A 26,053-nucleotide genomic window follows, 5' to 3' on the forward strand; every position below is an offset into this window, starting at 1 on the left:
ACTTGAACATAATACATTTCGTTGCCATCAATCTCATTCTACCTCATAACAGTCCATACTTTTGCTTATTTCTCCGTATGATAATCTTAAACTTTTATAGAGCTTATAATTCACCACCTGTCTTCATTTTATCAGATCCTCACAACGATCTTTTGAGGGAGAAAGGGTAGTTGTTATGCCCAGATCTATATATATTCTCATAATATATATGTATGTATATATGTGAATGTGTGTACACACATATGTTTGTATGTGTATGTAATGCAGTGTACCTATATTTTAGTCCTCCTTCCCCGAGATGAGGAAGTGGAGATTGCTACACAAAAGTTTCATGGTGGGTCAGCTGGTCAGAGAAGGAAATGCTGGAAGAAGGAAGATTTCTGAAGCTTGTGGCCCTCACTGCTCTGGCTTGAATATTGTTAATAAATGCTGCCTTTCATATACACAGGAAGTCAAAGTTGGTGCTACTGATATTGGCTAGCTTGGTACAGGCATAGAACAGACCACTCTGCAGAGATATGTTGATGAAGCTTAGGGATCAGCTAAGTGGTTGAAAGCTATACTTTACGGGTTTTTGCTGTTCCAGTGCCTTGGAATTTGTGAGATGATGCATGAAGTAAGTAACAATTCTTCTGAACAAAGCTGGTGTTATCCAGTTTCTTTTTTGACTTGGCAATAGGAATAATGGCTTTCACAATTTAGGCAACCAAAGAGTAAAATTCCAGTGTAAGTTACTTTAGATGTAAGCAATGGAGTGATAAATCTTGGGGGGTGGGTAATTAGGAATTCAGTGTCAGTGCAGGAGTACTGCAGTTCACAACAGATAATTCTGAAAAGTTGCCGAAGATAAAATGTTTGAGCTCATTAAAGCAATCCAATAGAAAATTATCCTCTATTTTGTAAGATCATATGTTAATAACAAATAACGTCTATGTCTATACATTTCCTACTTTAGAGGCTTGCTTGTGTTTTTAATGTGATGCTGTGGTGGTGTCAAGGTCCAGTAAGTATAGTAATAATCATTACAAATTGATTACAGCACTGGGCAAGAGATAGCACATTCACTGTTGCACGAATCATAGCCTTATGTGTATCACCACTAAGTGGACAAAAATCATTAGGCATGCAAGCCAAAGGTGGTCATATACATAGTAACTCCGAGACTCGAAATGTTTCATCTTGATTTTTATGGTTTCACTTCTGAAATTTAAAAGTGACCTTGCCGAATAAAATCTCAATGTTTCTTCAATCAAGAAACCTGCCCAGGATTTTTGATCCTAGACTAGTTCCACTTAACCTGGGCCAAACAGAACAGGTAACCCGGTCCGTTTGTTATCCTGTCCCCTGAGTTCTTTGCAGGATGCGCTGGAACTCAGCAGGTGTAGACCTGCCCTCTAGTGGATCTGGGTGCGCGACGACTTAGGTTCAACGTCTGCTGTATCTGGCTTGACAAGGATTATTAAACTCAGTGGTCTATCAAAAGTGACCTGTTGGGGGTCTGGGTTAGGTGCTGAGCAAGTGAAAAATTCAAGAGGCAAAAGAGAACCTGCGGCTGAAGGTAATGCCCGTTCTTCAGCTTCCATCTGGGGACGCGAGGCTTTTAATTGTTCCAGCCCCTCTGGTTGCACACTTGAACGGATGCAAAACCCTCCCCTGAGCTCTCCTTGCTCTTGGAGAGCTCTTGGCTCTCCTTGCACGCGGGCGCTGAGGCAAACCCCCACCGGGATGGAACTTTGGGAAGTGGCCCCGCGGGGCCCCGCCCCGCGGTCGGCGCCGAGCAACCGTGACTGGCTTGCAAGTGAGGCAGCGGGGTCCCCGCGTCACCTGCCCAGATTGTGACGGCCGCCCAGCGGGAGCGGCTTCCCGCTGCATCGTCGGGTAGCTCAGACACCTCGTGGGCCCAGAACATGGCTGCGCCTGCCCGTTCGGTCCGGGCTAGCGGCTGCTTCCTGAGGACGCGCGGCCGGCGCGGGGAAGCTGGCAGCTCTCCCACGTTTGCGCCCGGCGGGAGCGTAGAAACGCCGGGCACGTCTCCGGGGTGGCCAAGGGGCCGCCGCAGGGCAGGTGGGGCCGGGACTGGCGCCCCCAGCCGAAGCCCCTCGGGGCGGGCGGTCGGGCTCCGCTCATTTCCGCCGTCCGTGCCCGGGCGTGCAAGTGCGCCTGCGCGCGCGCCCCTCGCGGCGGAAGTGGTGGCGACAAAGCTCGGTCCGCCTGGCCCCGGGAGTGCGGGGCGGGCCCGGGGTGCGGGGCGCGCCGGGGCGGCGGGCGGTGGGGAGGGCGGAGCCCAGGAGGCGGAGGCGGGAGCAGACTAGCACTGCCGCACCGAGCCGCCGGGCCGCCCGAGGCCAGTCCCCTCACCTGCTGCCCATCCCGCCCCGCCCGCCTTCCCGGTTGCCGCCCCCACGCCGGGAGAGGCGCCCGTTCGGCGCCGCCGCTTGGCGAGCCGCTCCCGCGAGAGCGCGGGTGAGTCCCCCGCAGTCCAGAAAAGGGGTCTGGGGCTTTGCGGGGCGCCCGGATTACCTCTTGTCCCCCGTTTCTAGAAACTTCCAGGTCCTGGGGGCGTCCGGGGTACCCGGCTGGGGGCGTCTCCGGGGCGCTGCCCCGCCCCGCCGGCGTGAGTGGGGGGATGCGGGCAGCCAGGGGGCGGGCGCGGGGCCTAGGGGGCGGTGGGCGGCCGTCCCTTCCCGCACCCGTCAGCGCCGCTTCTCCGGTTTCTCTTGCAGATGCTGCTGTTAGGGGTGGTGGGCGCAGCCGCGGGTCGCGTGGCCGGGAGCGGGGGTGACGGCCTGGGATTCCGGGGGCCTCTCTTCTTGTCCTCCTCTCCTCTCTCTTCCCAGTGTGGCCGTGGCTGACACTAAAGACTTTGTAGCCATCAACCCAAGTGCAGTTTCGATGGAAGATGAAGGTAAAGGCCCCCGGCAGGCGGGTTGCAGCGCGGAGTTGAGGGTGTGGTGGTTGGCTTTTAAGTTGTCTGTCTTTCGCCACCTTTTTAATTCTCTGATTTTATTTTTTCCTTTGATTGTGAAGTGTCCAAGGAATTGCTTTCCTAGGATATCTGGCTTTTATTTTGGTAACATAGGGCGTTTCGGAAATTAAGGTTCTGTAGGGTGACTGAGCTTGATTCTGCTTTTCCGAGGAACCTGCTTCTTTAGCTTAGGGGATGGAAAGGAAGTTTTCATTTCAGATGGCATCTGCATGTTTCCATAGTCTCTGAGAGAGGAATCACTCCAGGGGAAGTGGAAATGGGGAGGGAAGGCTCTGCATTGCATCCCTGTGAATTTGCATATCAAGCCTTGATTTGGTGTAACTGGATTCGTTTATAAGAAAGAAAACGACTTTTTATTAAATGCAGCTTTGGGGAAAAATTCGTTGCTTTTCAGTTCACAAAAGTCAATTCTGATTTTAACGAAATATTATGAGGTGATTTCTTAAAGTTCCTCCTCATTTCAAAACATGCTTTGGGAGGTTGACAGTGGAACCTGTTTGTCCACTGTATGCTGCAAATGCACTGGATTATCATTCACATGTTACTTAATTCCTTTGGCCTTATAAAATATTTAATGCTTTTCATACACTGATTATTTTCTAAAAGCATTGAACAACTCTGAATCAATGTTTTCCTCTCCTGAAACAAGCACACTTATTCTTTGGACTGACTTCTGTGTGATAATCTTTTTTCATTTATTCCTTTTTTTTTTTTTTTTTGAGTGGGGCTGTAAGTTGCTATGAAAGATATTTACAAATTACATTTTGTTTTCATGTATCTTTGGTTTTTAAAATCTATATCTGGTACAAAGGAGCTGCAGTTGGGCTTGCTGGCTGCTTTCTAATTTGTTTTTCTGTTGTTGAAAATGTAAGCTTGATCTAAGTAGGACTAGTTATTTTAAAATAGACTTTTCTTATATGCAATAACCTATTTTGCTATCTGAGACATCTGGGATATGAGGGAAATATGATGAAAGGCATGATTATCTTGCTTAATTTTATTCTCGATGGATAATTTGTGGAAGACATTTTCTGAAATACTCATGTATATAACTGCAGCGGACTTTTACTGTCTAACTGGATCTTTAGAAACAGCATTCGAAAGCAATATTTTTTGTCTGATGGTATGGAAAATCAGTTTTCTGAGGTTTTTTCCATTTTGTCTTTTAGTTTATAGATTGAAGGAAGGCAGATCCTTTCTGTACAAGAGACAAAGAATATTAAATGCATTCATATACCTGTTTCTTGGTAGTTGAATCTTAAATAACATGTTAAACTTGAGCTTCTGCTTTTAGAATGTTACCAGATTTAAGAGTGTAGCCTAAAGTCAGTGGATTGTTAGATGTTGCTTTTCTGTTTCTTGATCTCTTAGGAAAAGGAGCATGACTAATAAAGCTGGCTCTCATTGTCTGTTCAGGTGGTAGGGAGTGGTTGTGAGATGGGAGCATGGTGCACGCTTGTGTCTGAGTCTCTGTACTCTATGGCCAAATAATGATTTGGCCTCATAGTAAAAGATTATACAATTCTTAAAAACTAGTGGAGGTTTTCCGCCTATTAATGATCGAGGCCATTTTGGTCAGTTTCTCATTACCATAACACCTCTTTTTCTTTTCTTAAACATTTTTAAGAACTTGTATATAGCCTAGAAATTTTCAAAACCAATTGGCCATTTTGAAATACATAGATTACTGTCGCTTTCCTTTTTACAGTTAGTATTCTCTTTTATATGAGATATAGTAACATCTTAGGGGTGTGAAACAAAAACAGACTGGAATTATACCTTAACCACCAAAAGTTGTGTGATTTTAAGCAAATTAACCTTTCTAAGCCTCTGTTTCCTCATCTATAAATCGGGATTGGTAATACTTGGCTTACATAGTTAGGAGGGTTAAATGAGAAACTTTGTAAATTCTCTTGGAAGAGAGGTTGGCTAGCATTTAAGAGCATGCACTGTGGAACCAGGCAACTTGATTTGAATGCTGGATCCCCACCTACCATCATTTGGCCTTGCGCACATTAGTAAGCATTTTGTTCTTCAATTTCTTTACCTGTGAAATAAAGATATTGATAGAACCTACCTTATTAGTAGCATTTAGGTTGTTAGCATTTAGAATAGTATCTGGCATATATAGTAATGCTCAATAAATGTTAATTGTAAATAGCCTAGCCCAGTGTTTGCATACTAATATGCCACCTGCCATTAATGTTGTTATGACATTGAATGATTTTTTGGTTAATAAAATTATTTATTTATTTATTTATTTAGGGCTGCATTGGGTCTTTGTTGCTGCGCGCGGGCTTTTCTCTAGTTGCAGTGAGCGGGGGCTCCTCTTCGTTGCAGTGGCTTCTCTTTGTTGCGGTGGCTTCTCTTGTTGCGGAACGCGGGCTCTTGGCGCACGGGCTTCAGTAGCTGAGGCTCCTGGGCTCTAGAGCGTAGGCTCAGTAGTTGTGGTGCACGGGCTTAGTTGCTCCGTGGCGTGTGGGATCTTCCCGGACCAGGGCTTGAAGCCGTGTCTCCTGCATTGGGAGGCAGATTCTTAACCACTGCGCCACCAGGGAAGCCCATGACATTGAATGTTGAAAGGGGGTACAGTAGTGGCCAAAATGCTGTGTGTGAAGTTTTCATTGTTAGGGAGTGGGTGGATTTAAGTGCAGAATTTTCTATAGTGTAAGGCTTTAAGCCCGCAGAGATGTTGGGGCTCTACCAACAAACCAGAGGACAGTGTAGAAAGAGACAGGCTTGGATTTGAATCCGAATAGGTAATTTTTTTCCTCTCGTAAATATCTCATGAGTTACTGTGTTTCTCAGCTTTTTTAGCTGCTGAGTTTTCCCATCTGGAAATGGGATAATGACCTCTTTTGGAGGGTGGGTGTGAGGAAAGAATGAAGCCTGGTATGTAATAAAGTGCCTGACAAGGATGGTTGATACACAGTTAGCCTGCTGAGTGACTGAGTGATTGCTGCTGTTCCCCAGAAACAGAGACTCCTTCAGTTGGTGTGTAGGTAAGTTCCGCCTACCTCTAGGTGTGCATAGGATGGAATTGCTAGTGGCCCTGGGAGCGGAGCCTGGAGGTCCTTAGGGAGTGTGCCGTGTCTGCAACTTCATCCATGTGGCTCCTTTCAGCCACGGTGCTTAATTTCTTTTGGTACTTCAGTTTCAGTTCTTCTGGACCTTTCTCCCATGGCCCATTTAAACTTTCTTGGCAAACCTTGATCAGTTTTTAGCCTTAGCCTCCAGGATGCATCATGAATACTTAGAGTCAGTCACTAGAAGTATCTGAAGTATTAGGTTCCTGGAACTTCAGGGACTGGTTCTAGACTTCCATTCATGGGTTAGGATTTTATCCACATCCTTTGGAACTCCTTTTTGCATGTTTATCACAGATCTAAACAGATACCATTTAGGAATTGGAGATGCACAAGTAAATGGCTCTTCATCTGATGTTTTAAAAATTAATCATTTGTATGTTTAAAGGGATGGCTTATTAGAAAAGATATTTCTAGCTGGAGAAATTTGCAAATAATTTCTCCTTCCCAGTAATGGACTTTTTTCTTTGGAATAAATTTGGTCTGTTTCATAGAAAAAACACTATAAATTTAATGCACATGAAACTATTTAACATAGCCTTAAATATAGAAATATAATGATCTTCAAGATTTTAGGACATGCTTAATTTAAGGTTAGAGGCATGGCTAATCCATCTAGAATAAATTCCCCTGATCATTTTGGATAGCATGTGAAAATGATAGTACGTTTCTTTACACTTTACTTTTTATTTATTTATTTATTTATTTATTTATTTATTTATTTATTTTGCGGTACGCGGGCCTCTCACTGTTGTGGCCTCTCCCGTTGCAGAGCACAGGCTCCGGACACGCAGGCTCAGCAGCCATGGCTCACGGGCCCAGCTGCTCTGGGGCATGTGGGATCTTCCCGGACCAGGGCACGAACCTGTGTCCCCTGCATCGGCAGGCGGACTCTCAACCATTGCGCCACCAGGGAAGCCCCTACACTTTACTTTTTAAAATAGTTTATTACTCGAGTTCAAATTGTTAGTCACTAGAAATATGTTAAGAAAAGATTGTGTTAGGATAGTTGGAGGAACTGTAAGGAAAAAGGGATGAGAAACCATATTAATTGTATTTCTTTAACTAAAAATAAGAAACCAGGTTATAAAAATATTTTATATCTTTAGGTGTGGAAAATATAATTTATAATGTTTGCAGTTTTGTTGATAAAATAATATTCTTAATCAGTATTTCTAGAAAAGAGTTGAAACTAAAAGATTATATGATAGCATTTGATAAACTGTAGTAATTTAACCCAGAGGAAGGATGCTGCAGAGAATATTTGTAAGTAGTAGTCTCCTGACAGTTGAGTCCTAAATACGTGATTTGTCTTAATGTTTTTATTATTCATTTAATGTCATTAGAACTCAACTCTGTTAACTGAAGCAGTATCAATCAGAATAGTCTCCTAGGGAACATTTCCCTTGGAGCTCAAGGCTGATTTTCTTTTGAGATCTTGGTTAACCGTAATCTGTTTATTAACAAGGTCAATTTTTGTTTTAAAGCTGGAAAGAACACCTTAGCTTGATGGTAAAGTTAGCTGGGAAAATTTTAAATTACACCATTGTTACATGTAACATGTTAAAGATCTCTTTGTATGTTCAAAAGTTCCTCCCATGTTTACTTTGTTAAATAACAGGTTCTTTTTATAGTGATTTCAGGCATCAGTTGTGACAAGATTATTTTTACAGTTTTCATATGGACAAGTGTTAATAAAAGGCAGTAAAGTAAACACTGGTTGGATGAACTCTAGGTTAATGCCATCATTTCATACAGGAAAGGATTTCTCAGAAAAAAAAAATGTCAGGCTGTCAATGCAATTTCCTTTATATGGCTGGTATTTATATGCATTGGTTAATATGTCTTCCGTCTTCAAGGTTTTAAGTTAATATTGACAAAGGTATACATCTTAGAATTACAGTCATTCCTTAGTATCAGGGGATTGGTTCCAGGAACCCCACGGATATCAAAATCTGAGGATGCTCAAGTCCCTTATACAGAATGGTGTAGTAATTTACGTATGGCCTGTGCACATCCTCCCTTACACTTTAAATCATTTCTAGATTACTTATAATACCTAATACAATCTAAATGCTATATGAATAGTTGTAAAAACCAATGTAAATAGTTGCTAGCATGCAACAAATTCAAGTTTTGCTTTTTGAAACTTTCTGGAATTTTTTTTAGTGTTTTTGATCTGCAGTTGGTTGAATCTGCCACAAGAACCTGTGGATAAGGAGGGCCGAGTTACTCTAATTGTGTTCAGTTAGATTAGTTTAGACTAAGCTTATTGGATACATTTAGAAAAAAATTGAATGAAATGTTACAAGGCTATCATAGGTTATGGACAGAGAAAGACAGTAATAGCAGGGGTCAGAAACATCATTTTAAGATGGTTGTAACTGGGCATCTAATTCAACTTCAATCTCTTTCTTCCTGCATCAGATGTTAGAGAATGTGTGAATTGGAATTATGTCTTTAATATTCCTGTTAATGATAATTTCTTGGTAAAGGGAGGTCTTTTGGCTTGACTTTTGATCATTTCATCAAGTTACTGACCTAAACTTGTGTCTCCCAAGAGGAAATAACAGAAATTTAGCACAACACATTCTTTATTCTTTCCGAAAACTCTGAGACGTTGAAGGATCCTTGTAGAAATTATTTTCATTTATTTATTTAGTTACATAAAATGAGTAACCTGATAAAGTTGGAATAGCAATAGGACCCTGATACTGAATATATTTGCTACCCTGTACTGGTGTTTGATTTCAGTTCTTTACAGGAAAACTCAGAAATAATAAGGCAGAAGTATTTAGGATGTTACCCATAATACTTTTCTTGATCATTATTTTTTTGAAACTGTGAAGTATAAATTAAGACTTTTGATTAGGTTGTGAATTTCAGATACTGGATTTAAAGTTATTTTGATTGTGATGTCTTAAAGTCAAAAAGGACAAAGCACTCCTAAGAACCATTAATATAATGAAGTTCTGTTCTCTGCCTAGGAGAGAGATCAACTTTATTTTTTAAAAAAATATTTATTTATTTATTTGGCTGCGCTGGGACTTAGTTGCTGCACGTGTGATCTTCATTGCTGTGTGCGGGATCTTTAGTTGTGGTGTGTGGGATTTTAGTTGCAGCATGCGGGATCTAATTCCCTGACCAGGGATTGAACCCGGACCCCCTGCATTGGGAGTGTGGAGTCTTAACCTCTGGACCACCAGGGAAGTCCTGAGAGATAAGTTTTAAAACAGATCCTGGATTTTTTTCTCATCTTAAAGCCTTTCATTTACAGTATAAATAAATTAACGTTTTTGTGCTGTGTATTATGTTATGAATGTGTTGTATATATATATAAATATATATGTTTGTATGCAGTTATTTCACTAGACTTTGTTTGACTATCTGTTTTAGAGTTTCCCTAGTGGAATGTTTGCTGTACCTACCTCTGGGTTTAAACATTGGGAGGGGCAGAAATGCTAGTTGGTTCATGCTTTCTTTGGGAATCTTACCTTACTTCCTTCTTGAGTGTCAGTTCTCCGTTCCCTTGAGCAGGCAAAAGTGGTGCATGGCACAAGTGCCAGAAATAGCATGCGAGCCACTTTTTAATGGCACGTGAACTGATCTCTCCTGTGTCCTTTTCTTAATGCTTGTCAGGGCTGCTCTTTACTGCAAGTTAACATCTGAGTGAAAGTGTCTGTGATGGGATGGGAAATTTCAGTTTCCTTTCCCACTCCAGAAAAGGAGGATGTGGTCTTTGCCGACTACTCTTTGATATCTGCCAGCCCCCTACCCTAGAGGTTGGTAGTTCAGTTATGATATCTTGATGTATACCCTTAATTCATTTGAGGGACCAAGAGAGGTGAAATTCTTCTGATTTCTACTGGTAGTAGAAAAAAGGCAGGGAGTTGGCCTTGTGTCTACATTAGAATGATGGGAATGGAGGATAGGGATGGATGAGAGAGACATTTTACTCCTAGGCAAAACAAGCAGAGCTTGGGCAGTATCTTGATAACGGGAATGAAGGGGAGGGTTGAGTCAGAAGTGACTACAAACTGTTGAGCCAGTGCAGGTGGGTGAGTGGAGGTGCTGCTGACTGGCTGAAGGAGTGAGCTCACGTGGGCACTGGCCAGAGGGAGGGTGTGGGAGGTCACACTGTCTGTGTGTGGAGAGAGGTTTGTTTTAAAATCGAACACCACTTGGGCTAGAAGACCAGGGTTCAAAGCAAGCTCTCGAGGGCAAAGACCCTCAGTTGTCCCTAATTCAGTTTGAACAGGGTCTGGCACGTAGCCCTTGTCTGTTGAATGAAAATACTGCCTTCTTCACTGTAACTCAGGGGTTCTCAGCTGGGGACAGTTTTGCCCTCCGTGGGACATTTCCAATGTCTAGAGAGGTTTTTGTTAATCACAACTGTGGGAGGATGCTTCTGCCATCCAGTGGGTAGGGGCCAGTGATTCTGGTAAACATCCTGTGATTGACAAGACAGTCCCCTGTCCTCACCAAAACAAAGAATTACCTGGCCAAATGTCAGTGGTGTTGAGATTGAGAAACATTGTTCTAGCCAAAGGCAAGGAAGTTAGCTCCTCTAAGCGCTGATTTCCTCACTTATAAATAGATAATAATGACTCTACTTCAGGCTTTTTGGGATCAAATAGGGCAGATGTGTAAGTGCCTGGCATGAAAAAGCTGCTCAGGAAATACTAATTTCCTTTACCTTGGTTGATGAATAGATTTAAGGAAGTTATTTTTGTCATTGGTCTTTTAAACAACTTCTAATTTCAAGGCTTCACATATTTTTCTGAGACGAGTGGGATGCCTAGCAAAACTATAGTTGCATTTATTATCTTAATGCTTTTCTCATGGTTTCATCAATTTATATTTTTGACTCTACTTTGGCTTGGGGTTTGAGTATTTCATGATTTGTTTCTATCAGTAGGCAAAAATGTTAAAATCTGGATTAAAAGTTTTTACCTAATCATGTAGGTTAAATTCATTATTTTACTTGCTTTCAGAACTTTTACTATTTGAAAGCAGTATTACTGCTCTTTGAAATTAAGACTGAAGTGTTCTGAGTTACTTGTTTTGGAAAATGCCAGACCTCACATGTCTGTGATGTCCTTTACCTTTTTATCCATTTACAGAATTTCAGGTAGGCTCCTCTCAGAAGTCAGCACTTTCCTTCAGATAGGTGGCTTTCTTTTGCTTGTCAAGTACCTTTTTATTCTCTTTTGTAAAGTGTGGACATTACCACTGTCTGTTCCACTCATGTTAGGGACAGGACACATGTATTTTCAATTCTAATACAAGAGACCATTCCCTTGAAAATGCATTCTAATCATAGCCTCACTGTGTTTAATGTTTATTTACATGTACATAGTTGTGTGGCATTCTCATTTTTGAGGAGTCCTTTGCTGGTACTTTGAGGAGTCTTTCCTTTAGGAAAAAAATCAGTTCTGTCTCCCTATGCATTAATTTTCCCATATATCACATGAGATTAATAAAGTAAAGCTGATTTTGTGGCAGCAAAGAAATTCTCATTCAACTTAAATCTATAGGATTCAAAGTTGGTAGCTTTTGATGCCATTAAGTTGTATCTGATCACAAATTGCTGGAAAGGCTTGCACAGCTCCCTGTTGTACCTGTAGCCCTCTAGGTCAGGTAAGTACAGGGTGTGAAGAAGGCCACAGTCATGTTTTTGATTTCATGAGGGGTTGGTTTGCCATAGCCTGTAAAATTAAGTCCATCAATAAACTGCTGCCTGAAATGAATGCCATTGGCATAGGAGGTAGTAGGAGAAGGAATTAAGGAATCTATCATTTGTTTGTATGGTTGAATTACTGGTTAGTCCATAGATTTCAAGGACAGTGATTCCTTTAACAGAGGAGGACCACAGTCTTTTAAATTCTGATATTACTGGTAAAATAATTGGTGCTAGCTGAAGGCTTTAAAAAACAGTAGTTGTATGTTTAATAATAAATGTAATTTTTCACTTGTAATAATTCATTTGTAATTAATATCTTCCTCTTGTGAGGAGGTACTTTGAAACTGCAAACATCCTGCATCTCATCATACTTTTTTAAAAAATATAAATAAATAAATTTATTTATTTATCTTTGGTTGCGTTGGGTCCTTGTTGCTGTGCGTGCGCTTTCTCTAGTTGCGGCGAGTGGGGCTACTCTTCGTTGTGTTGTGAGGGCTTCCCATCTTGGTGGCTTCTCTTGTCGCAGAGCACGGGCTCTAGGGCGCGTGGACTTCAGTAGTTGTGGCACGCGGGCTTCAGTAGCTATGGCTCGAGGGCTCTAGAGCACAGGCTCAGTAGTTGTGGTGCACAGTTAGTGGCTTAGTTGCTCTGCGGCATGTGGGATCTTCCTGGACCAGGGGTCAAACCCGTGTCACCTGCAGTGGCAGGTGGATTCCTAACCACTGCACCACCAGGGAAGTCCCTCTATTGCCTTTAGCTCAAAATAATCCACATGCCAAAGTGGCACATCTTGGGGAGACCTGTTAGAACTCCTACACCCTCATTACTTCTATGTTTATTAATTGCAGTTCTACTGTTAAGGAAGAATTGTCCTTTTTCCTCCATTTACCAATGGTCCAACTATTTATTTACATGGATCTGTGGATATTTATTTTACCATGTGGGTTAAAATCCAGTGTTTTGTTGCTCAAATTGTTCCAGCTTTGGTTATTGAGAACACATTCAAATTTGCCTGCTGTGTCCTTTTTATAGCGTACCCATCGTTTTGTGGGTACTAATTCACTTTCTGGTACCACAGTGTGTTCCCCATGCGTCTCATGTTTTTCCTGTTTGCGCCAGCCATGGAATCAACCGTTTTTCCAAAGGAGGCAGATTCATTTTATTGGAGAGTGGTATCTAGAAACCAAGATTTGGGTGCCAGGCGTGCTCAGTACTGTTGGGGTGTTACTGTTTCTAAGTCTTCTCAGTAGACAGAGCTAGCAAATACATGTATAGTAATACACATTTGTAATTTACATAAAATATATTTTTATTTCGTTATCTATCCATCTACATGTAGATTAAAAACCATGAGTTCATACTGATGCTGCCAGTTCCAATCCCATACCTCAGGGTTCATTCCAGTCCCCACCCCCCCAGCTTTTTCCCTTTCCTTTTACTTCCTTCTCCAGAGGTAAGAAATCTGTTCTCATCCACAGTGTATTTACTTATTTGTTCAATCTTTGTGCACACACACAAAAGTAGTTTCAGAATTGCTAACCTTTTCCCCTGTGAGAAACACATTAAAAAAATTTTTTTTTCTAGTAAGATGAAGTAATTACCTATACAGTTTTCATCATTTTTTTATGTGTTTTTGTTGTCTCAAATTAATTTACCCTTTTTATGTTGAGTTTGTTACCAAATTGAAGTTGCTATAGTTATTTTTTCTACTTTTTTTTCTCCCTTTAACCTTTTTGCTATAATAAAGTGTTTAAGAACCTGTTCTGATAAAGAGTTGCAATTTTCTGAGTCTGTCACCTTACTGGAAGTTCTATGTACTTCTGCCTTTTTGTTTCTGGTAGATGGCAGGTCTAGTGTTGATTAACTCCCTCAGCTTTTGTTTGTCTGGGAAAGTATTTGTCCTTCATATGTGAGTGATAAATTTGCTGGCTACAGTACTCCTGAGTGACAGTTTTTATCTTTCAGTGTTTTGAGAATGTCATTCCATTCCCTCCTGGTTGTAGCGTTTCTGCTGAGAAATCTGCTGGTAGCCTGAGTGGGGTTCCTTTCTAGGTTACCTTTAAAATTCTTTCTTTGTCATTGATTTTTGACAATTTTAATATAATATGTCTTGGAGAAGGTCTTTTTGCATTGAGGTAATTAGGTGTTCTCTTAGCTTCATGGGCTTGTATATCTGGTTCCTTTCCCCAGGTTTGGGAATTTCTCAGTTATTATTTCTTTAAATAAACTCTGTTTTCTTCTCCTTCTCTTCTCCTGGCATACCTATTACCCTAATGTTGCCCTTCCTAAAAGAGTCTGATAGCTCTTGTAGAATTTCCTCGTTTTTAAAGTATCTTATTTCTTTCCTCTTCTAGTTGTATCATTTCTAGATTTCTGTTTTTGAGACAGAAATTCTCTCTTCTATATGGTCTGCTCTTTTTCCAGTGCTTTATAATTCATTCTTCATCTTGTTTATTGAGTTCTTCGGCTCCAGAATATCTGTTTGGTTCCTTTTTAGAGTTTCAGTCTCTTTGGTAAAGTGTTCCTTCTGTTCATTAATTTTATTCCTGAGCTCATTGAAGTGCTTTCCGTTTTCCTGTAGCTCATTGAGTTTCTTCAGGACAGCTGTTTGGAATTCTCTACCAGATTGCAATATTCTGTGACTTTAATTTTGGTTTCTAGAGAATTGTCCTTTTCTTTTTTGTGGTACAGTGTTACTGTGGTTATTCACGGTGCTTGATGAGTTGTTCCTCTGCCAGTGCATTTGAAGTGGTGACCGCCTTTCTGCTGGATTCTGAGCACTTTCCATCCTCCACCACCTCTGTCGGAGGTGTGGCTTCAGTGCTGTCATTATTTCCTCTTGTGCCTCCAGAGTTGTTGGTACCTTGCTTCTGCTAGTGTCACTGGTGTTATGGTGTCGCTACCTGGTGGTGCGCCCCAATGGTGGGCTCGTCGTTTGCGTCCGGGATCCCCTGAGTTGCAGGCTCCGCTGCTGTGGGAGGGGAAAGGAAGTGGGTGGGGGGAGTTGAGGTTGCACAGATGCCTCTGCTGTGTCGGGTGTTGTAAGGTGTGAGAGCTCAGCTACTGCAGGTAGAGTGTGGGGCCTGGAGATATGGGTGCTTCAGTGGCTGGAGGGGTGTCATCTCAGGCCCCACAGCTGCTGCTGCCCAGTTAATCTGGGGACTGCTGAGGCCGGGAGGCTGGAATCGCATTGTGTGTACTGCCTCCCCTGCTATTACTGGCTTCTCTGGGGCTGAGGGCTCAGCTGCTGAGGTGGTAGGGTGGGCACTGCAGGCAGCACCTCCCCTGTGTGTTCCAGTCCACTCACCTTTGTGTGTACTAATGTGTGGAATTCTCCGGCGTCCTGGTGTGTTGGGCAGAGGTACTTTTTGTTGCTTTGTGGCTGTTTTACTGGTTGTAGATTGAAAGGGAGAGACAAAGGGAGCTTTTCACTCTGCCATGTTGCTGATGACTGAGAAACACGTTTTTAAACTAGAGTACAGTATTTGTCTTCAGCTTTACAGTACAGTCTAAATCTGTTTTCCAAAGTTACTTAGGCTAGTTCTTTTCTTCCCGACCTACTTCTGTAAGGTTGTTACTCATTTGTAATAAAATTATGTTTATTAACTGTTTGTATTCTCTTTTAGTTTCTTTCCACATCCTGTTTGATTTTTAATTTTTTAAATCTTTTGAAGTAAATGGTGATCATATCCCTCCTCCATATCTGTAATGAATATACCTTCATAAAAGGGCTGGATTTGATTAAAGTTAGGTAGAGCTGTAGTGTGCTTTGGCTCATAGTAGTTTACTTGAAAGGAACTGTACTCTGGAGATCATTCTTTTGGGCTTGCTCATCTGGTTCCTTAGTTACAGCTCTCATTTCTACATCTGCACTTGGAAGGTTGTTCTATGGATGGTCCCATGACTATAAGTGCTTGAAATCAGTCCCCCAATTAATCTTCTTTATTCTGGATGCATAGTTTTAGACCAAAAGTCACCTACAGACTGAATACTAATTCTTTTATTGCTGGGGTAAATCATGACTTAAATTATTTTGTGGATCCTGTCCTTTACTGTTTTTCTTTTCTAAGATATAATTCATGTACTGTAAAATCTGCATTTTAAAGTACACAGTTCATTGTTTTTTAGTATATTCACAAGGTTATGTATTCATCTAATTGCAGAACATTGCTGTTACCCCCGAAAGAAACCCCTTACCCATTAGCAATCACTTCCTGTTCTCTCCTTTCCCCAACCCTGGCAGCTACTAATCCACTTTTTGTTTCTGGATTTGCCTATTCTGAATATTTCATGTAAATGGATTCATACAATATGTGACCTTTTGTGTCTGACTCTTTTCATTTTAGCATGTTTCCAATATTCAGCCATGTTATAGCATATATCATTTCTTTTTTTTTTTTTTTTGGTTAAATAATACTCTATTGTATGGATATGCCACATTTTGTTTATACATTTATCAGTTGATGGACATTTGGGTTGTTTCTACTTTTTTGGCTAATATGAATAATAATGCTGTGAACATTCGTGTACAGGTTTTTGTGTGAATATGTTTTCAGTTCTTTTGGGTGTATACTTGGGAGTGGAAGTGCTGGCTTATATGGTAATTCTATGTTTAATTTATTGAGGAACCCCTACAGAGGTTGTATCATTTTTTCATTCCCACCAGCAGTGTGTTGAGTGCTCTGATTAATTTCTCCACATCCTCTCCAACACTTGTTATTTTCTTTCTTTTTTAAAAAATTTGCCATTGCGTGGGGTATGAAATGGTATCATATTGTGGTTTTGATTTGTATTTCCCTAATGACTAATGGTATCAAGCATCCTTTCATGTGCTTTTTTTGCTATTTGCATATCTTTGGGGAAATGTTTATTTAAATCCTTTGCCCCTTTGATTTTGTTATTTGGTTTTTTATTGTTGAGTTGTAAAGATTCTCTTTGTATTCTGGATCCTGCGTAACAGTATGTACTATACCTGGACTTGCACAGGCATACAAACAGGTTTGTGCAGAAGTGTTTACTGCAGCACTTATAAGACCCTTATCAGACATAGGATTTGCAAATATTTCTCTCATTTTATGGGTTTTATTTTTGTTTGTTTTCACTTTTACATCTCACAAATTCCTGTCTTTACTAATGTAATCTGGGGTCATAAAACTCAATTATTATGCTATATTTATTATATAAATGTTCTTTCTCAAGATTTGGCTTTGGATTTTTGCATTCAATTTAGTAACCATACTTACAACAATTATTTTCTTTTAGCTAAATATTTAATTGACTTTCAAGTTCCTGCCAATCTTTTTAGGGTGTGGTACAATTTCCTCCACTAGAGCACGCAAATGAGAATCACCGGAGAGTTTTTTGGTAAATTCACATTCCCTGGCTCTACATCCCACGTAGGAATTCTATGTGTCTAGGACAGGCTTTGCATGACTCCCCCTCTGGCTTCAGCCTTATTGTACCGAGAGTTGTAGCCAGAATGGCTGCAGGGGGAATTGTGGGAGAAAGGGTGGGGGAGGAGGTAAAGGGAGGGCTTTAGGAAAGGGCTTCCTGAGAGTAGGAAGAGTTCCTGGTTTTCCAGTAGGTCCGGGTGATGCGGAAAGCTTCTCTAGACTGCTGCCTCTGCCACCCTTATCTCCAATCTCCAGTTGAGCTATTTCTCTCATTTTAGATTGTCTTTTCACTTTCTTTCGTGTCTTGCAGCACAAACTTTTAAAATTTTGATGAAGTCCAATTTATCTATTTTTTTCTTTTGCTGTTTGTCCTTTAGATGTTATAGCTAAGAAACCACTGCCTGCTTCAAGGTGATAAAGATCTGTGTTTTCTTCTAGGAATTTTATAGTTTATAGCTTTCACTTGATTCATTTTGAGTTAATTTTCATATTTGGTGTTAGGTGAGGGTCCTACTTCATTCTTTTGCATGGAATATCCAATTATCCCTGCACTAAGAAGACTGTTTTTTTCTCCATTGAATTGTCTTGGCACCCTTGTTAAAAATCAATTGAGGGCTTCCCTGGTGTCGCAGTGGTTGAGAATCTGCCTGCCAATGCAGGGGACACAGGTTCGAGCCCTGGTCTGGGAGGATCCCACATGCCACGGAGCAACTAGCCCCGTGAGCCACAATTACTGAGCCTGCGCGTCTGGAGCCTGTGCTCTGCAACAAGAGAGGCCGCGATAGTGAGAGGTCGGCGCACCGCGATGAAGAGTGGCCCCCGCCTGTCGCAACTAGAGAAAGCCCTGGCACAGAAATGAAGAGGCAACACAGCCATAAATAAATAAAATTTAAAAAAAAATAAAAAAGGCAAAATTCCTTTTAAAAAAAAAAATCAATTGACCATGAATGTATGGATCTATTTCTAGACTCTCAATCCTGTTGCATTGACCTGTGTCTGTTTTGTGCCTGTACCACACTGTTTGGATTAGTGTAGCTTTTGTAGTAAGTTTTGAATGTAGGGATTATGAGTCTGTCAACTTTGTTCTTTTTTAAAGATTGTTTTGTCTATTCTGAGCCCCTTGTATTTCCACATCAGTCGGCTTGTCCATTTCTATAAAAAAGGCAGTTGGAATTTTCATAGGCATTGAGCTGACTTGCCCTTTAAGGATGTAATGTTCTTACATAGGTACAAACATAAGATCTTCTTGAACATTTGGGTATCATTTTATTCTAGGTAACTGTACAAAATGGCTTTAAAAGTTTGAGTTAGTAATATTTTATTCCTCCCTTCTTTGCCCTTTTCTCCAGAGAATAACTTACTTAGTGGTTAGCGGCAGGGTTGGGGTGAGCTGTATCAATCATTCAACAAATGGTGGAGGGACAGTTAGCTAACTTCTGGTTAAAAAAAAAAAAAAAGTAAAGCTGGAATGAGAAAGGCTTTTTATAAAAACTAAGCATGAGATGAAACCCCAAAACCATAATGCAAAACATTGATCATATAAAATTTTAAAAAGAAAGAAAAAAAAGTAAGTAGCTAAACTGTAAACCAATGATTAAAAACACTTGAAACAAATGACAAAAATCTACTTCATACAGAATGCTTTTTATATCTATAAGAAATAGCCAGTAACTTGTAGGGACAAATGGCCAAAGGACATGAACAAATGTTTCACTGAAAAAGGTTGCAGAGGCCAAAAGATACGAATAGGTCACCAACTTCAGTAATGAAGAAATGAAAATTAAAATAACATTTTCCATTCATCAGACTGGCAAAGATGAAAAAATGTGGTTATGCTTAATCTTGGCTGTATTGCAGGGAAAATAGAAGCTCCTGACAGATATTGGGAGTTCATTTGACACAATTCCTTTGAAGAGCATCTTAGTGATAGCTGTCAGAACAAAAAATAACACCCAACAATTCCACATTCAGGAATGTATCTTGTATCTGTACTTGAATAAGCATATAAAGAGATTTGTATAAAGATATAGTATATTTATAACATAAATATAATAGCATTTATAGTAGCAAAAATGGGAATAACCCAAATGTCTGTCATCAGGAGGACTAGTTAAACTGGAGCTGTACTGTATAATGAAATGCTTTGTGAGCCATTAAACAAAATTGGGGCAGATCAGTATGTGTGGTGAAATAGAAAGAGGTCCAAGATGTACTGAGTGAAAAAAGCAAGTTGTGGTTATGTGATTCCATTTGTAATGAAAGCAAAACAAAACAAAACTTGTAACATATTGGCATAGAAATGTCTGGCAGTATACACAGAGTTAACAGAGGTTACTTCTGGGCAGTAGGACTGGGGAGATGCACTTGTTGTTTTAAACCCTTTCTTATTACTTGACTCTAAAAAAGAATGAGCGGGTTTTTATTTTTTTAAAAAAATCATTAAAAATGACTTAGTAATATAATTAAGAACTTTTACTAGTTTAGGAGTAAAAGATTTGTCCTTTTCTCTCAAGTTGATTATTTTGTGTATGATCCCTGTTGGTCTGCAGAGGTAAATGGATTTTTTTTTGGTGTGTCATTTGTATTGCTTTACTGAAAATGGATTAGAATTAGCTCTTGGATACAAATATTTAATAGCATTTAGAACCTGCTGTATCATTCCCAAATATTCTAAGTATGGGAGAAAAATAGGATTTGCGATTGTGCTAGTTTTTATTTTGTCAAATGAGGAATATGTAAGTGTTGGTCTGCGTTGGAGCTTGATTGTGCCACTGTTCTTTGGGTCCATGTTCTGGAACTTAAAGTTCAGTGTGGAAGGTAGCTATTTCACAGTATCTTCCTTAACCGAGGTAGTAACCTCGGTTCATTGTCAGAAACCTTAGTACCACAGGCGATAGGAGGCAGTGGTATCTCCCTGCACTTTTCCAAATTGTCGAATTTTAGAGTTCGGGGGACCAACTTCCCACCCCATATAAAAATCACCAGTATTCTCTCCTAGAAAGTTTTTGGTGATTGGAAACTCTACACTTTTGTCTGTTGACACTAGTTCTTTCCTTAATTTCAGCAGAATGTTGTATTTCATTTAACAGCCTTAAAATATTTGAAGGTGCCTGTCATATCCTTTATTTATTTAGAAACTTTTAGTGAAGTTTAATTAATGGTCATGCACTGCCCTTCATAATTCTCTTCTCTAGGCCAAATATTCCTAACTTATTCCACCAGTTTTCTTAAGACCTCATTTCCATAGTATGTCATCATAGTGTGCCACACTTTGGGGCAGACCCTAATGTTGCTCTATACTGAACATAGAATCCTCAGGGTGTGGTTGGATCGGATAGTACTCTGGGGCTGTTACTCCCTTGGCTTAAAAGTTGTACTTCTCATAATGCAGTTTAAGATGTTATTTACCTTTTCAGCAGTATGGAGCCTTAGCATCTGGTGCTGTAGTAGTTGGTTTTTGAGTTTTAGTTTTTACATTTATCTCTAATAAAGTATATGTATGCTTTTGTAAATGTGAAGATAGTGGTATATGGTCTATACCCATTGGTTTAGCCTGATAAGCTTGTTTGAGTTATGAGGCAAGGTGGCTGCCCCTCTCTGGCTTTTGAGTTGATGTCGTCTTGGATAGGCATGTTATTTAGATATTTGAGTTGTTGATAGACTATTAAACAGATAGAGCCTAGTGGCACACCTAGTGGCACTGAGTTATTAATACTTTTGGCCCACCTAGCCGGAAATCTACCCAGGTTTAGCCCATGTGTTTTCTGTTTTTGGCACGTGACAATTTAAATCATGTTTTTGGCATCAGGAGACTGTACAATCTTAGTATTCTACCCTTGTGAGAAATTCTCAGATACACACTGCTTTTCATTTTTTTCTCTTTTCCACAATTAAAAAAAAATTATCTCTGTATCTGTTCAAGATTTTTTGGGTGTGTATTGGGAGGGGGAGGATGAGAAGCTTTTTTGCACCAAGGTTGTTTTCAGTTATAAAGAAGCTTTGTTCTTAGATTTTTAATTTTTTTAATTCACTTTTTACTTTATTTTATTTTTTTAAAGTTTTGGCTGCGTTGGGTCTTCGTTGCTGCCTGTGGGCATTCTCTAGTTGTGGCGAGCGGGGGGCTACTCTTCATTTCTGTTCTCGGGCTTCTCATTGTGGTGGCTTCTCTTGCGGAGCATGGGCTCTAGGCACGCGGGCTTCAGTAGTTGTGGCCCATGGGCCTAGTTGCTCCGTGGCATGTGGGATCTTCCCAGACCAGGGATCGAGCCCCTGTCCCTGCATTGGCAGGCTGATTCTTAACCACTGCGCCACCAGGGAAGTCCTAGATTTTTTTAAAAACAGCTTTATTGAGCTGTAAATTCAGATACAAATTCACCCACTTAAAATATACAAGTCGGGCTTCCCTGGTGGCAGAGTGGTTGAGAATCCGCCTGCCAATGCAGGGGACACGGGTTCGATCCTTGGTTTGGGAAGCTCCCACATGCAGCAGAGCAACTAAGTCCCGTGCTCTACAACTACTGAGCCTGTGCTCTGGAGCCCGTGACCCACAACTACTGAGTCCACGTGTTGCAACTACTGGAGCCCGTGTGCCTAGAGCCTGTGCTCCGCGACAAGAGAAGCCACCACCATGAGAAGCCCGCGCACTGCAATGAAGAGTAGCCCCCACTCGCGGCAACTAGAGAAAGCCCACGCGCAGCAATGAAGACCCAACACAGCCAAAAATAAAGAAATAAAATAAATAAATGTATAAAAAGAAAATGTACAAGTCAGTGGTTTTTGGTATTATTACATTATTTCTTTTAAATTGTAAGGTAAGTAATAACAAAATTTGCTATTTTAAGCATTTTAAATGTGCAGTTCAGTGGCATTAAGTACATTCACAATGTTGTGCAGCCATCACCACTATTTCCAAAACTTTTTCATCACCCCAGCCTGAAACTCTGTACCCTTTAAATAGTAACTCCCTATTGCCCCCTCCTTCCAGCCCCTGGTAACCTCTACTTTTTGTCACTATGAATTTGTTTATTTTAGGTACATCATATAAGTGGAGTCATTTATTGTGACTGGCTTACCCCACTTAACATAACATTCTCAGTTTATCTGTATTGTAACATAGTTCAGAACTTCCTTCCTTTTTAAGGCAGACTGATGAGGGACTTCTGTTATTTTCCTATTTGTTTTCTGTATGCCATATAGCTTTTCTGTCCCTTATTTCCTGCACTACTGCCTGTGATTAGTTGATTTTTTTGTAGTGAAACATTGAAATTCCTATCTTACTGACTTTTGTATATATTTTTTAGCTATTTTCTTTGTGGTTATCGTGTTGCATAATTGTAAAGTTACAACACCGTAATTTGGATTTATACCAGTGTAATTTCAATAACATACAAACTCTGCTCCTCTACATCTCCACCCTCACTCCTTTCAGTTGTTGATGTACCCAAATTACATTTTTATACATCGTGTGTCCAAAAACCTAATGAAAAAATACGTTAGTGTCTTAAATCATGTAGAAAACAAAATGTGGAGTTACAAACCAAAGTTTCAACAATACTAGGTTTTATAATTTTCTGTGTATTTACCTTTACTGAAATCTTTATTTCTTCATATGACTTCAAGTTACTGTCAAGTGTCGTTTTATTTCAATCTGCAGGACTCTCTTTAGCATTTCTTGTAGGGCAAGTAATGAACTCCCTCAACTTTGGTTTATCTAGGAGTGTCTTAATTTCTTCCTCACTTTGAAGGACAGTTTTTCCAGACACAGGATTCTTAGTTTAGTTTTTTTCTTTAACACTTTAAATACATCAGTCTGCCTTCTTCTGGTCTCCATAGTTTGTGATGAGAAATCTGTTTATATTATTAATGATCCCTTATATGTAATGAATCACTTCTGTCTTGCTGCTTTCAAGATTCTTTGTCTTATCCTTTGATTATAATGTGTCTTGGTGTGTGTCCCTTTGAGTTTATTCTACTTGGAGGTTGTTGAGCTTCTTGGATGTTTATATTGATGTGTTTCATCAAATTTGGGAAGTTTTTGACCATTATATCTTCAGATATTTTCTCTGCTCTTTCTCTCTGTCTTTTCCTTCTTATTGGTGTCCTACAGGTCCTTAATGCTCTGTTCACTTAGATCTTTTTTCTTTCTGTTCCTCAAATTCTAAATTTCCATTGTCATATCTTCAAGTTTGCTGGTTCCTTCTGCCAGTTCAAATCAGCTTTTGAGTCCCCTTAATGAATTTTTAATTTCAATTGTTGTACTTTTGAGCTCCAGGATTACCTTTTGGTTTCTTTCAATGTTTTGTATCGCCTTACCCTTACTACTACTAGTTCTTTTTCTGTTATATCTCTTCCAACTACTACTGTGATAACATTTATAAACTATTATACTGAATAAGGAATTTTAGGCTTTTTTTAAACTCGAAGCTTCAAAGTAATAAAAACACCATATTTCTTGTGGATCTTTTAAGGACAAATAATTCATCTTTTAACTTGCAAGTGCACTGCGAAAGTCTCGTAACTGGAAATTTTTGTCCTTTTTAATTTAGGGCTAAAGCCATTAGGTTTACAACTAAAAATTCATTCAAATTACTTTTTGAAGTTACTTTCTGCCACTTTGGGTTCAGTGGTATCATTTTGGAGTGTCTTTGATTATACCTTAATAAAAGAATTGAAAATTGAAGCAAGGAATTAAAAACATACATGTGAGTTACTGATGAAGTTATAAAAGGTTTATGCAAGGAGATGCTGAGGAACTTAAGAGGATTTTGATTCTTCTTTTATTTTTCACCTTTCTTCTCCAGGGCATATTTTTAGCATGGGAACATGAATTTCAATAGAAGGAAGCCCAGTTTTTCATAAACAAATGTAAAAACCATCTGAATATTCTGCAGCTATTTATAATACGGAGCAAATAGAGCATTGACATTTTAGTGAAAGCAGTTAGATCACTTAATCTTTCTTTGACTCATTAGTTACTTTGGATGACAAGAGGGTTTCCCCCCAGTATAGATCAGGAAAGAGAAAGTTTAAGTATGAACTTAAAGGGATTAATTAATTCTTAATTACAGGAGTGTCCAGTTTTTGTTTAGGGGCATAGTGTTAGTTGAAATGGTTAGGAAAGAAGTCTGTTAATTTTTCATTTATCCTTTTAACAGTTACTGAGAACCAGGTATGTGCCAGGCATGGCCAACACTGGTTTGTGTGGCCTGCAGTTCTTGAAGCCATTGAATTTACATTGTAGTGGAGGGATAAAGACATTTGGAGGAGCTGTAGGATACTAGGGGGTGAGTAATTTAGTTCAGTGTTATGAGGAGTTTTCACAAAAAGTCTCATGGAATGAATGGGGTCTGAAGCTTAGTGGGGTGTCAAGCATGCAGGCTGGACCTGGTTCCTCTTGTCTGTAGAGATATGCTGCAGGCATTTCAGGCAGGGGGACTAAGTGGTAGACTTCTTGGCCTAGGTGGGCCACTTACAGACATGTGGGTTTGGACTTTTTATTTAGCCATCTCTGAGGCTTTCTGAGTCAGTCCAAATTCAGTTGTCACTAAATGTATCAGTTATATATGTTACTAATAATAGAGGATACACCATTCTTGTATCCTCTGTTAGGCAGCATTATTAGGACATGTAAAGCAAACTAAATTGTGCTAATAGGATTCTTATGGTCTCCTATTGGGTAACATTCCTTTTAGAGATACTCATGGGTTGTGAGTGTTTAAAGTGAGGTAGGAACTATGATTTCCTTGGGGGTTGGGCTTAGAATGTGATTGTTCAATGGAGTTAGTCAAAACTTAGCTTGTATTATTATTATTATTTTGCTTTTCAAAACTACTGTGCATTACTGCAGTACCAGTTTCTTTTGGCTTGGAAAAGAAATAGCTGATACCAGTGCAGAAATCAAGTTGTCTGCTACCAAACGTAAAATAGATAGCTAGTGGGAAGCAGCCGCATAGCACGGGGAGATCAGCTCGGTGCTTTGTGACCACCTAGAGGGGTGGGATAGGGAGGGTGGGAGGGAGGGAGACGCGAGGGGGAAGGGATATGGGAACATATGTGTGTGTGTGACTGATTCACTTTGTTATGAAGCAGAAACTAGCACACCATTGTAAATAAAGATGTAAAAACAAAGAAAGAAATCAAGTTGTCTGGCTAATGAAGTGGGAGACTGAATCTATGATGTCTTAGCTTTTCTGTGTAACTTGATCCCCCAGTTTTCTTTATCTTTTTATTATCCATATACAAAAGTGGTGTTTTCTTGCCTGCTCTTCTCGTTCATGTTGGGGATTGGTTTTTCAAAACATGGCTTTTGTTAGCGTGTACTGATTAGGAATTCATTCCCCTAATTGTGTCCTTGGAAGCAGCTACTGTCGTGGTTAGCAGAAGCAAAGTATTGAGTAGTGGATTTTACAAAACCAAAAAAACCTAACTAGGTAAGAGGGCTTTTTTTTTTTTCTTTGAGACAGCATATTAAAAATGTGAGCTCTTTTTTTGGATTGGTTCATTTTATGTAAGACTTTAGTCTCTGTTGGATTACAGATGGTTTACAACAGTATTCAACAGACAACAGCTGGGAATGAATGCCAGAGTCGTTTTCTGAATCTTGCTTAAAGAGTTCTGTGTGCTGACAGGGAGAGCAGCTCAGTGCTTTGCGACCACCTAGAAGGGTGGGATGAGGGTGGGAGGGAGACGCAAGATGGAGGGGATATGGGGATATACATATGCATATAGCTGATTCACTTTGTTATACAGCAGAAACTAAGACAACACTGTAAACCAATTATGCTCCAATAAAGATGTTAAAAAACAACAGAACTTTTATGGCGTGGGAAACAACTGCATATTTATAAGGCGTGCATGCATTATTTTACTGCTGAAATTTTTATTATGAATATGAAAAATATTTTTT

The 26,053-nt window shown here is 40.0% G+C and overlaps 1 protein-coding gene across 1 annotated transcript in view; it reads left to right on the forward strand.

Annotated features, from left to right (window-relative positions):
• The first annotated feature begins 2,336 nt into the window (after positions 1–2,336).
• The window catches only part of ATP2C1 (ATPase secretory pathway Ca2+ transporting 1), a 101,216-nt gene continuing 77,499 nt past the window's right edge, over positions 2,337–26,053 (forward strand). Inside the window, exon 1 of the mRNA XM_019934386.3 lies at positions 2,337–2,463. The gene's annotated coding sequence lies outside the window, so the exon portion shown is untranslated. The remainder of the gene's footprint in view (positions 2,464–26,053) is intronic.

The sequence above is a fragment of the Tursiops truncatus genome, chromosome 4 (assembly GCF_011762595.2).
Source record: "Tursiops truncatus isolate mTurTru1 chromosome 4, mTurTru1.mat.Y, whole genome shotgun sequence".
In the NCBI taxonomy this organism is placed as follows: Eukaryota; Metazoa; Chordata; class Mammalia; order Artiodactyla; family Delphinidae; genus Tursiops; species Tursiops truncatus.